This window comes from Eutrema salsugineum, unplaced genomic scaffold (assembly GCF_000478725.1).
Source record: "Eutrema salsugineum unplaced genomic scaffold, Eutsalg1_0 scaffold_3, whole genome shotgun sequence".
NCBI classification, from domain to species: domain Eukaryota; kingdom Viridiplantae; phylum Streptophyta; class Magnoliopsida; order Brassicales; family Brassicaceae; genus Eutrema; species Eutrema salsugineum.
This window is the reverse complement of record NW_006256756.1, coordinates 11,927,599-11,939,556: the sequence shown is the minus strand read 5'-3', so window position 1 is coordinate 11,939,556 and position 11,958 is coordinate 11,927,599. Positions and strand designations below refer to the sequence as shown.

The 11,958-nt window shown below is 40.9% G+C and overlaps 1 non-coding gene across 1 annotated transcript; it reads right to left on the bottom strand.

Moving 5' to 3' along the window:
- Positions 1-6,815: 6,815 nt before the first annotated feature.
- LOC112085625 lies at positions 6,816-6,922 on the bottom strand. The gene has a single exon (XR_002898926.1). It is a non-coding gene; the product is annotated as a small nucleolar RNA R71 (small nucleolar RNA).
- Between the last annotated feature and the right edge of the window lie 5,036 nt (positions 6,923-11,958).

Here is an 11,958-nt window from a genome sequence, read left to right as displayed (position 1 = left end):
ATAAATCTTAATGAATGTGAAAGAGTTAAGAGAGAGAAGAACTTGTTGAGATTCCTTGTTGAGTTGATATACATCCGAGTATGGCTTTGCATTGCATATTTGAGCATGAACTTGAGTTCTCGTTGTGATCACTTCTCTCTAAAAGGAAATATGAACACCCGTTGCATTCCAACCTCTCTCTCATTTGTTCTTTTTGCTTGAGGACAAGCAAAGGACAAGTGTGGGGGAGTTGATATATCTATATTTTGCATCATCTAAGCTGCATTTTAGAGTCCAAATCATGTGTTTTTTCATTCATTTTAGGTCTTTAGGCATCAAAATAGGCTTTAGGATATGCATTAGGTCCCAAAAGAGTTTTGCATGGTTTGGAGTCTTTATCAGGTGCTTTGGAGGCTATTTGGAGCTCAAGAGGAAGATTAGGAGTGGAAACGGTGAAGAAAAGGGTCAAAAATGGTGAAAACCGCTTGAAGGAATTTTTCGGCGAAAACTCGTACCGGCTGGATCAGAATATCGGCTAAAAAGCTTACCGCGGTTCATGTTTCTTGGACATTTTCCTTACCGCGGGAAGCATTTATCGGCTAAAGTCCATTTTCACCCGCGCGCCTCAAAGATCTCAAATCCGGGGAATCCTCTGGTCCGAATCAGTTGTTGGGGTCTTCATCAAAGTTGGAGATAATCAAGTAAACATCTCAGAACAGTTGGAATCACGGAATTCGGAGCAGTGAGTAGAGAGATATCGCCACCGGAAGACATGCCTGTCTCACGTGCGTTCAGAAGCCGATCCGATGGGTTTCAAAGCTTACGTAGGACGATGCCCTTCCAGCTCGAATCAGTTTACAGTGCCTTCATCAATATTCGAGGTCTGTGAATGCGCTTTCCGGAACTCCAGAGGTCGCCCAATTTGGAGCACCAGTTTGGAAGATACCGTCTACACAATAGACATCGGTCTAAAAGCTGTTTTTCCGGTCTTTCCAATGCGGTGCAAAGATGAGCAATCCGGGGAGCCTTCCACTTCCCAAGCTCTGATGGTTTATTCACCAAAGGTTGAGCTGAATGAGTTATCTTGATTATGGAATTGGTTTCAAGACATTTGGAGTCGTGTGGTGAAAGTTGTTGCAACCGGAAGACAAGTTGATCAGTACGAGCCCAAAAGAGTTGCGACACGCGCTAAGTGTTTCTACAGATCTCGGCATCGTTACCTTGATGTTGCTTAAGCCGAGGCTCGTCTCCTGAAACTCTTTGGATTAGACCTCGTACTAACTCCTCGGTATGTCAAAACCAAGGCAGGCATGCTTGAGAAGCGAAGCTGAAAATGACTAAGTGTTAAACGTAAACCTCGGCTTAAAGACCTCGGTATTGCATGCTGGACTCCATCTTCCTGAACCCCTTGACTACCAAGCACCTCGGCATTGCATACCGAGGTCCCTTGTCACGAACCCAGATTCAAGAACAAGTTGACTCGGAGATTGCAAGTGAAGATGGATCGAAGACTAGGGTATTGCATGTTCTTGACGTGTTCTTCATGGGGTCTTCATCTTGATCTTTGCTCACGTGCACCCCTCGGCATCAAGACCTCGGCTTCACACTCTCACACACCGAGGTGCTCACCCGACGACCCAAGAAGAGCGTTCAGTACCCGGTTTGTTCCGGGCTGACTCGCGACACTTACCCTTCACTATAAAAAGATTTTAGGACCAGAAACCTAATCATCTTTTATCTTATCTTGTTTCCTGCCTGTTTTAGCTTTAAGAACTTGCCTCTTTTGTGAAACTTGATTAATCTAATCCGATATCTCGTTTTCACGTAAGAAATCTTGTTCTTGTTCATTTCTTTTATTCACCAGCATCAAACTCCTAATCATGACCAGCTACACGTCTTGCAAAGGACTTAGTGAGCTCGTTATGATCAGTGAGTAGTCCATTTAAGAGGCATTAGATAGGTAGATTAGGGTGTTTCCAAGATAGATTAGTGAGTTTAGGGGTCTAGCTTTCATGTTTCATTCCTTAGCCGTTCATATGCTCTAAGCTGGATCCAAACACATCACTTGCGGTCCAGATCTGAAACTTTCCTTGCATCAAAAGTGTTTGAGGAAATGTCTGAACCAAGCGGCTAAGGGTTTAAGAGTCTTTCATCGCGAGAGTGATAGTTTGTTCTCTTAAACAACTTATTGAACTGGATCTTAAAGCTGACTGATTCATACTTCTCAAAAGGGATTTTGGTATGAAAGAGGATCAGTTTAGATGTTTAAAACTTTCATGAGAAGATTATTATTTTGAGTTCATGTTAAATGAAAATGTTTGCTAATATTGATTCATTAACTCGCTAGTTTAGCCTGGAGACACCCGAGTCCTTTATCCTGTCTAAAGCCTCTGCCTTTATCATCTATTATCATCATCCGAATCATTTGCTATTTACTTGTTATCATTTGCACCTTCCTCTAGTTTAAATACCATCGATTGCTTCATTTTTATGCTTATTTACTTGTTAAATAGATTAGATACCAAAAACTCTTGCTTGATCATCTTGACTTAAGACTACAAGTAACATAGATTAGTGCCTCTGATATATTCATAATTTGCATACTTAGGATTGCATTTTTGGTCCAAATATTGAGTCTCATGCATACATTTAGGTAGTTTTCAATGCTTTTGTCCTTATAGTTGGTTTAGGATAGGAAATGCATTAGGTCCTATAGAGTCTTGCATTTTGGAGTGTTTACAGGTCAACTGGAGCAAAAAGGGAGCATTTGGGACAGAAGCCGTGGAGAGACCCTCGTGTGAATGCATCAGAACCGGACAAGTGGATAGAAGCCGACAATCCCTCTACTTCATCACCTTATAAGGACGACTTTTATTGCGATTCAGCCACTAGTGTCTTCTTGAAGATTCCAGAAGGTTGCGTCTAGTTTCCAGAACGCTTGAGATCACTCAATATGGAGGTCGGAGCTGAAAGTTACGCCAATCAGAAGGAACACATCTCTCGCAGCCGCCTAAGGACCAAAACAACGCGCCTCAGTAAACCGGTGGAACGAACCCCTTACCGACGCCTACTGGACTCGGACCCTTTATCAAAGTTGTATCTGACGGAGCCATATGGCTCGTGGAGTTGACAGAACAAGGTTCGGACAACGGAGCTGGAAGTTATAGTGGTTTTGGCTCAAGCGGCATGCATTCCTATCGACAAGAACGTACCTCGATAGTTTGGTCGATATTTCCAACCTGGAGCGCCGAAATATTATCGACCAGAGGTGGAGCATGTCGATATATTCTCAGCCAATCACGCCAAAATAATATCGACCAAACCATCGACCAGGTGTTTGGTCGATATTTTTGTTAAGAGAAGCTTTGCAAACTATCGACCAAACTATCGACCAGCAGCACTTCGATATTTTCTTCGATCCAGTCCGAATTTTAAGACTTTAATGTGCCAATATCCTGTTTGTTAAGGGTTGGCCCATTAAGAAAACCCTTAGTATAAATAGTTTTGAGACATCAATGATTAGATTAAGCTTTATTCTCTTTTCTCTTTGCCTCTTTTGAAAAAACCCATATTTTGTTAAGAGATATCTCAAGGATTTAATCAATCTAAAGTTGTTTCTTATCATCTTCTCTTCTTATCTCTGCTTCTAATCATGTTTAACATCACCTCTTGCAAAAGATTAGGTGTGTTAAGCATGATTAGTGAGTAGTCTTCTTTTAAGCTTCTAGGTGTGTAGATTAGGGTGCTTAGATGTTTGATTTATGATGTTTAGGTTCTAGATTCTCATTTCCTTTCCTTAGTTAGCTGCTCTTAATGCTAGATCTTAGATAATCACTCTGGTCTAGAACTTAGGCATTTCTCCACGCACAAGGTGTTTGATGAAATGCCTGAATGAGCTAACTTAAGGGTTTATGTTTTAAATGCCATGGGAATGTTTGTTTGAAGCATAAATGACATAATAGAACTGTTTATTAATGCATATTGATCATCATTACCACTAATAAGAATTAGTCTTGATTAAGTAATTTGCAAAGTGATTTCTGTCATGGGAATGAATTAATCTGAATTGGAAGTCTAGACTAAAGAATTGCAAGTGTTGCATTGTTTGCTTAGCATCATGAATTAAGCATTGAAAGCACCCTGATCAATGATCACATCTAGAGGTTTAGCCTTATCTTATTTTTGAATTTGTGTCTTTGTTTTGTTTATCTTGTTGCTTGTTCTTAATTACTGCTTCTCTTTGTTTGTTATATGTTTTAGATCACTTAATCACCAACCTGTTTCTTTAGACTTGAATTAAGATAGTTCCATATAGTCTTAGTGCCTAGAATCTCTTCAAATGGTTTGATACCTCAAGTGCTACAATCACATGAGTAGTTGAGGAATTGATCAAGGATTGAAAAATTCCTACTATCAATTTGGCGCCGTTGCCGATTGGGGATTCATTCTAGCATTAGGACTTTGGATCTTCTTGAGATCAATTCATTTTCTTTTGTTTTACTGATTACCTTTCAAGTGATGTCTTTGTTTTCAGGTGTATGAACACCAGAAGTCAAAGAGAAAGAGCTGTGCACATTGAGAGGTTGGGTATGGATCAAGGGCAACAGGCTCATTGTAACAACCCGGTCGATGAGTAAGTACGGACAGGTGACCACGGTTAAGTGTTGAGTCAGGAACGGACCAGGAAAAATCCAGTGAAGGCCGAGAAAGTTAGATTCTGCCGAGAGAAGCAACTTTGGTCGAGCAAGAAGGGATTTTGTCGAGGGAAATAAAAATTCTGCCGAGGGAATTAGATTTTTGCCGAGGATCAGGTTCTGGCCGAGGAAGCATGAGCGAGTCAGATCATTGTAAAAATGCGGAAATCTGATGGAGGTTATGTGCGGATAAGAACAGATGTGGCTGGTTTCTGTCCACACATTTGGCGCAGGATTAAGGGTGATTAGTGTTAGGTCTGATGACTAAGGTTTAAGAATTTTTGACAAGTGTTTAGCATGTGGCAAACATGCAAAACCTCCCTGAACCTATAAATACCCCTCCCTTAAGCTCAGGAAAATTCATCTCAAAATCTGAGAATTCTTGAGAGAGAAAGTAGTGAGAGAAAGGAAAGAGTTTGGGTATTTGGCGATAGGATTCTACTTACGGGAAGTGGTCGCGCGGTGCTAGCTTAGCGAACGGTCGGTAAGCCGTAGAGTAAACCCTTTCTGTCTCAATCTTGTCCTCGGCTAGTTATTCATTAGATCTATATGGTTCTAGATCTAGAGGAATACCAGAGTTAGGAACAAAAGGGGTTAAGATCGGTGTTGGACCTGCGATAAGGGTGAGTTCCGGTTTTGTGTATGTTGATACGCTAACATGCAGATCTGGTCGGAAGAATAACCGGGACGGTGTTATTCTGGTCTGAAGATGTGCTTGGTGAAAGGTTTGACGTATTATTTTCTATGGTTTTGAGGAAAACCGGATAGAAATGATACTTGGTGAATTAAATGATGAATGCAAGTAAAGGACCTCTTGCATGTCATATTTAATTGTTTGTGTGTTATTTGGTGATGCATCTAGGAAGTATAAATCAAAGTAGGATTTATACGTTCTTAGAGTAGATGCAGTCGGCACGTCCACATACCTTATCTTCGTGGAGAAGGCCACGGAGGTAGGAAGACTCAGAGGGTCGAAGGGTAGCTCCCTTGGCCGAGTGCTGCCAGTAAGGCGGTTCGATGCTATGTGACGGTATTCAGTAGGTCGGTGTGAGGTCGCCAAGATGATCATGTGTGGTGATTTGCGGGATCATTGCAACTAGGGGAGTAGCCGATGCATTTAGAGGTCTCGCATTAGGAAACGAGATTGTTTGACATATAAGGACCTATGTCTTAGATTGCTTCCGCTTGTACATACAGTGATGCATTATGATTGATTGTGTGATTGTTTGTGTGGGGATTGGGAACTAATGTGTGTTTAGTACCCCCAGAGCTCACTAAGTATTGCTAAAATACTCATGACTCATTTGTTTTGCAGGTGACCAGTAGTCGGGAATAGCTTGGGAAAGGTGGAACGGTAGGAGGCTGGAGTAGTTTTGGCTTGGCTTTTGCAAAACAAGGTTTCAAGTATGTACATAGTATCTTTTGGGCACTAGGCCATGGCCGTTTCGCTATAATCGTTTTGTAAGACAATATTTTCAAGTTTAATAATATTAAGTATGATTTAAAAATAAAACTCGGCTTGTGTTAGTGATATAAGCTAGTCCAAGCTGAAACAACTAAAGACTATGATACGGGTTGAAAAGCCTTAGATCTTGGTCAAGAGGCGTGATTTTAGAAACGGTTTAACCTAAGTAGTATGGGCTGCTTTGGTCGAACTTTCTTTATTATCATCTTGTGGCGCTCGGGGTTCATCCTAATCTTAGTACGAATCTGGGGTGTTACACTCATGGTGGTAATGGAAACCACCAGAATCAGCAAGAGCCACCACCTCCACGTCCAAGACAAATTGTGGGAGCTGGTGATGAGGCCAATACTCAGGGTCCGAGACATGGGATTCAAGCTCCAACACCTGAAAACGATTTTGAGATCAAATCTGGCTTGATCAACATGGTGCAATCAAACAAGTTCCATGGCTTGGCATTAGAAGACCCGTTAGATCACATTGACAACTTTGATAGAGTTTGTGATCTAACTAAGATGAATGGAGTGAGTGAGGACAGTTTCAAGTTGAGGCTATTTCCTTTTTCTCTAGGAGACAAAGCTCATCAATGGGAAAAGTCTCTACCTCAAGGATCAGTCACAACATGGAAGCAATGCAAAAGAGCATTTCTAACCAAGTTCTTCTCTTCATTAAGAACAGCAAGGTTAAGAAATGAAATCTCAAGTTTCATTCAGAAGAACCATGAATCATTTTGTGAGGCTTGGGAAAGATTTAGAGGGTATGTCATGCAATGCCCTCACCATGGATTCTCAGATGCTCAGCTGCTAAGTACCTTCTACAGAGGTGCTTTACCAAAGGTCAGACTCCTCTTGGACACAGCTTCAAATGGTAATTTCATGACCAAGGAAGTCAATGATGCCATGACCCTAGTGGAGAATGTAGCTCAGAGTGATGAACTTTATGGATCAGACTTTGAAAGGAATTCAAGAGGAGCTGTGAGTGCTGAAGAAGAAAGGACAAGGAAAGACATCAAGTCTCTCAATGAGAAGCTAGACACACTTCTCTTAGCTTCTCATCAGTCATCCAACTTTGTTAGAGATGTGAATCATGTGTTTCGAGACACATTTCAAAGGGAAGACATCACAGCTGAGGTGAACTTTTTAGGTGGCAAACAAGGTTACCTAAAGAGCTTTACCTACTACAAGAATCCCCCGAACCAGAACTTCAAACACTCAACAACAAGGTTTTGTCCCTCCCCAACAATAATTCTCCAACAGAACTCAGAGAATAAGGATCAAGAAGTGCAGAACCTGCTCCAGCAAATCCTCAAAGGTCAAGCAAGTGGTGCCATAGACTTCAACAAGAAAATGGCAGAGATTAACAACAAGGTGGATTGCACTTATTCTGATCTTCTAACTCAACTTTCAACCTTGTCTTCCAAAGTCAAGACTCTAGAGAACAACAAGGGCCACTGCAGTTCTCAAGCTCAAAGATCTTTACCAGGGACCTCAATTGCACATCAAACAGAATACTGCAATGCAATCCTCTCAAATGATGAGAATCATGCTGCTGTCCAAGAAATTGAGGACCTTCTCCATGGCAATGTCTCAAATGAAAAATGCCTGACAACAGATGATGAGGACGCCATCATAGATGAGTTGGAGTTCCTGTTCTGTGATCTCAATGAGGACATTGAGAAAGAAGGTGGGGAGGCAGCTTGTTTTGATATTAAAAAGAATGATTCTGAGATTGCTGAAGGAAAGGATCAGAGAATGGTTCAAGGAAGGACATCTGATGGAGTCTCTAGCACTGGTTCAACAAGGGTGAAACCCAAATCTATTCCCAAGCTAGGCAACCCAGGAAAGTTCTCCATCTCATGCTCTCTTGGAAATTTGAAAGTGGAGAATGCTTTTGTGTGATTCTGGATCAAGCATCAATGTAATGTCATTAGACATGGTGGAGAGACTAGGGATCAAGAGTCTTAAGCATCACCCCATGTCAATCACCTTTGGAGATTCATCCTCAAAGAAACCATATGGAATCCTTGAAGACTACCCATTGAAAATTGGTGAATGCACAGTTCCAACAGATTTTATAGTCATGAAGATGAAGAAGACAAAAGAGCTACCTCTTTTGCTTGGAACTCCATTTCTGAACAACACAGGAGCAAGGATGGACTTTGATACTCAAAGAGTGGTGCTTGCTAAGGTAGATGATGAAGTATCTTATCCTCTTAAGCCTCCTGTTGCTGGGTTTTGTGGAGTTATATCTGATGATTCTGATGAGTTGAAACGCTATGGGATGATATATGTGGGGAGTATTGGAACTATAGAAGAAGCTCAACCCCTTGCATCTGTTGAGAAAAAGAAAGAATCCCTAATAAGACCTGATCTTGAGTTTGAAGGGGATTTCTTTAGTGATGATGAAGCTTGCTTGGAATCTCTATCTCCTACACCAAGTGAGAAGGAGATCAGCAGCAACAAAGGCAATAACTCAGGGTCTCAAGACAAGAACCCACCAAGAACCAGACCATTCACTCTTGAGTCATCTTCTCAAGTCTTAACTCTCACTCCTTGGAAGTTTGATGGTGGAGCTGTTGAATACAAGGTTAAAGGCAATGGAAGAGCAAAACCTTTTGCTAAGGTCAGGGCAATCCTCACACAAGAGCTCGTAGACAAAGGGTCAGCTGGTGTTCAAAATCTGATGAACAAGGCTATCACACTTGAGTTCATGGACAAGACAAGGAGCATCAATGCTCCTCCTCACCTTCACTAAGAAAAGAGTGTAAGAAGTCAAACTTAGTGACTTTAAACAAAGTGCTCTTGGGAGACACCCCAAGCTTATCCTTTGTAAATACTCTTTTTAATGCTTTCTTTTGTTGTTTTTAGGACGTTTTGATGTTTTCTTTAAGTGTGGACAGGGTTAAGTATGACTTAAGTGCAGTCTAGAGGAAAATGGAGCAAAGAAAAGCTGTAAAGGTCGGACAAGTTTCCATTCATATCGACATGCTCCTTCTTGATAGCTTGGTCGATACAAATGTGTCTCTTGCGCCGAAATAATATCGACCAAGCTATCGACTTGTGTCACCACGATATGGTATAAAGAGTCTGAAATTCTTGAGATATCGAGGTGCCTAATGCTTGATATTCTGGTCGATAATTTGAACCCATAACACCGAAGGAATATCGACCAGAATATCGACATTAAGTAGGTCGATATGAATGCAGCAGCTCCTTGGTTTCCAATGCTCAATGGGATGGTTCAGGCAAAATCAGAAACCCACCCACCTCCCTCTCCAACACTTAATCTATACAGGTATTACTCCAAACCTTGTACATAGCATTTTGCATCTTACTTTTGATTTCTGCATCTTCTTTTCTGTTTATCCTCTTTCTTATACTTTTATAACACAGGGGACTGTGTTATCGAAGTGTGGGGGAAGGGTTTAGTGTTTACTAATCATATTTTCTTTTATTTTATTTTCCATTTGAGTCTTGAGTCTCATTCATTCATGTATTGGCATCTAAGTGCACATAAAAACCCAAAAAAAAAAAAATCAAAAAATGAAAAGTTTTCACAAAAAAATTGCTCATGTAGATGCATTTCACATTTTAGGATGGAGTCTAGCTTGCATCATATAGGTTGCATCTCGCTGGGAGTAATGATAGGTTTTCCTTGAGAGTAAATCACTTAGAGAAATTGGATTAAATATGCTTGTGAAATGACTTCTATGCTTGCAAGGCTTGAAATGATCTCAATCAGAGAAGCAAGTTCGAATTGAACTCAACTCCAATAAGTGAAAACCCTGAACTTGACTTGAAACTATCATTTGGTGCATTGTTTGAATAAGCTTGTGGATACAAATATACATATTTGAGCTAGAATCCTGTTTTTACCATCCTCTTCCTTAGCTCAAATAGCTGAATCTGCATAATAGATAAGTTTTCCTCACCCTGAACCCATCCTTCTTTCAAGCCAATTGTTTGTGTGTGATTGATAGGCCACCTTGGACCAAACTTAGCAGAAAGTATTAATTTTAGGGCCACAAGGACAAATCTCATTGAGTGTTAAGTTCCGTCATCATGGAGCTAAGAGATTTGGCGAGAACTAAGTGTGGGGGAACACTTGTTGGTGAGTGGAAAAAGGAGAGATGAGTGGAAATAAAAGGAGAATGGTGAGAACTAGGGGATAGAAAAAGAAAAGAAACCAGTCTTGGAGTTTTGTGTCAAAGAAAGTGAGCTCTAGTGTTTTGAAAAGAAAGAGTCTAGCCTCTAAGTGAAAGGAAAAGAAAAGAAGCCAAAGAGCTCAAATGTTTTAAAAAGAAAGAAAAATAGGCTAGAGATTACAAAAGAAAGTGAAAAAGAGCTATGGAAAGTTTGAACTCCAAGACTTGTGTATGAAAAGGAAAAGTGAATCCCCTAGTGGAAAGGAAAGAGTGTGAAAAGTAAGCAAGTAAGGAAACTTTGAGTAGAGTGTGGGGTGGGATGAGTTTTTGCCCTTGTATGCATAGGTTGCCTTTTACCTTTAGCATTCTTCCAAAGTTTGGTCATTCATAGAGAGATCCCTTGCTGCATTGAACCCACTCAGGCGCTGATGAGATCATTTTAGTCTCATAACCTCACCCTAGCCAAACCAGCTTGTTTAGACATTGCATCATTTGATCCACTTGGTTAAAAGCTTAATGAATGTCAAAGAGTTGAGGAATAAGAGAACTTGTGGAGATTTCTTGTTGTTTTGTTATATCTGAGTATGGTCTTGCATTGCATATTGACCATGAACTTGAATTCTTTTAGTGGTCACTTCTCTCAAAGGAAATATGAACTCCCAATGCACTCAACCTCTCTCTTTCATTTGATCCTTTTTGCTTGAGGACAAGAAAAAGACAAGTGTGGTGGAGTTGATATATTCATAATTTGCATACTTAGGATTGCATTTTTGGTCCAAATATTGAGTCTTATGCATACATTTAGGTAGTTTTCAATGCTTTTGTCCTTATAGTTGGTTTAGGATAGGAAATGCATTAGGTCCTATAGATTTTTGCATTTTGGAGTGTTTACAGGTCATTTGGAGCAAAAAGGGAGCATTTGGGACAGAAGCCGTGGAGAGACCCTCGTGTGAATGCATCAGAACCGGACAAGTGGATAGAAGCCGAAAATCCCTCTACTTCATCACCTTATAAGGAGGACTTTTATTGCAATTCAGCCTCCGGTGTCTTCTTAAAGATTCAAGAGGGTTGAGTCTAGTTTCCAGAACGCTTGAGATCACTCAATATGGAGGTCAGAGCTGAACGTTACGCCAATCAGAAGGAACACATCTCTCGCAGCCGCTAAAGGACCAAAACGACGCGCCTCAGTAAACCGGTGGAACGAAGCCCTTACCGACGCCTGCTGGACTCGGACCCTTTATCAAAGTTGTATCTGACGGAGCCATATGGCTCGTGGATTTGACAGACCAAGGTTCGGACCACTGAGCTGGAAGTTATGGAGGTTTTGGTTCAAGCGGCATGCATTCCTATCGACCAGAACGTACCTCGATAGTTTGGTCGATATTTCCAACCTGGAGCGCCGAAATATTATCGACCAGAATATCGAGGTGGAGCATATCGATATATTCTCAGCCAATCACGGCGAAATAATATCGACCAAACCATCGACTAGGTGTTTGGTCGATATTTTTGTTAAGAGAAGCTTTGCAAACTATCGACCAAACTATCGACCAGCAGCATGTCGATATTTTCTTCGATCCAGTCCGAATTTTAAGACTTTAATGGGCCAATATCCTGTTTGTTAAGGATTGGCCCATTAAGAAAACCCTTAGTATAAATAGTTTTGAGACATCAATGAT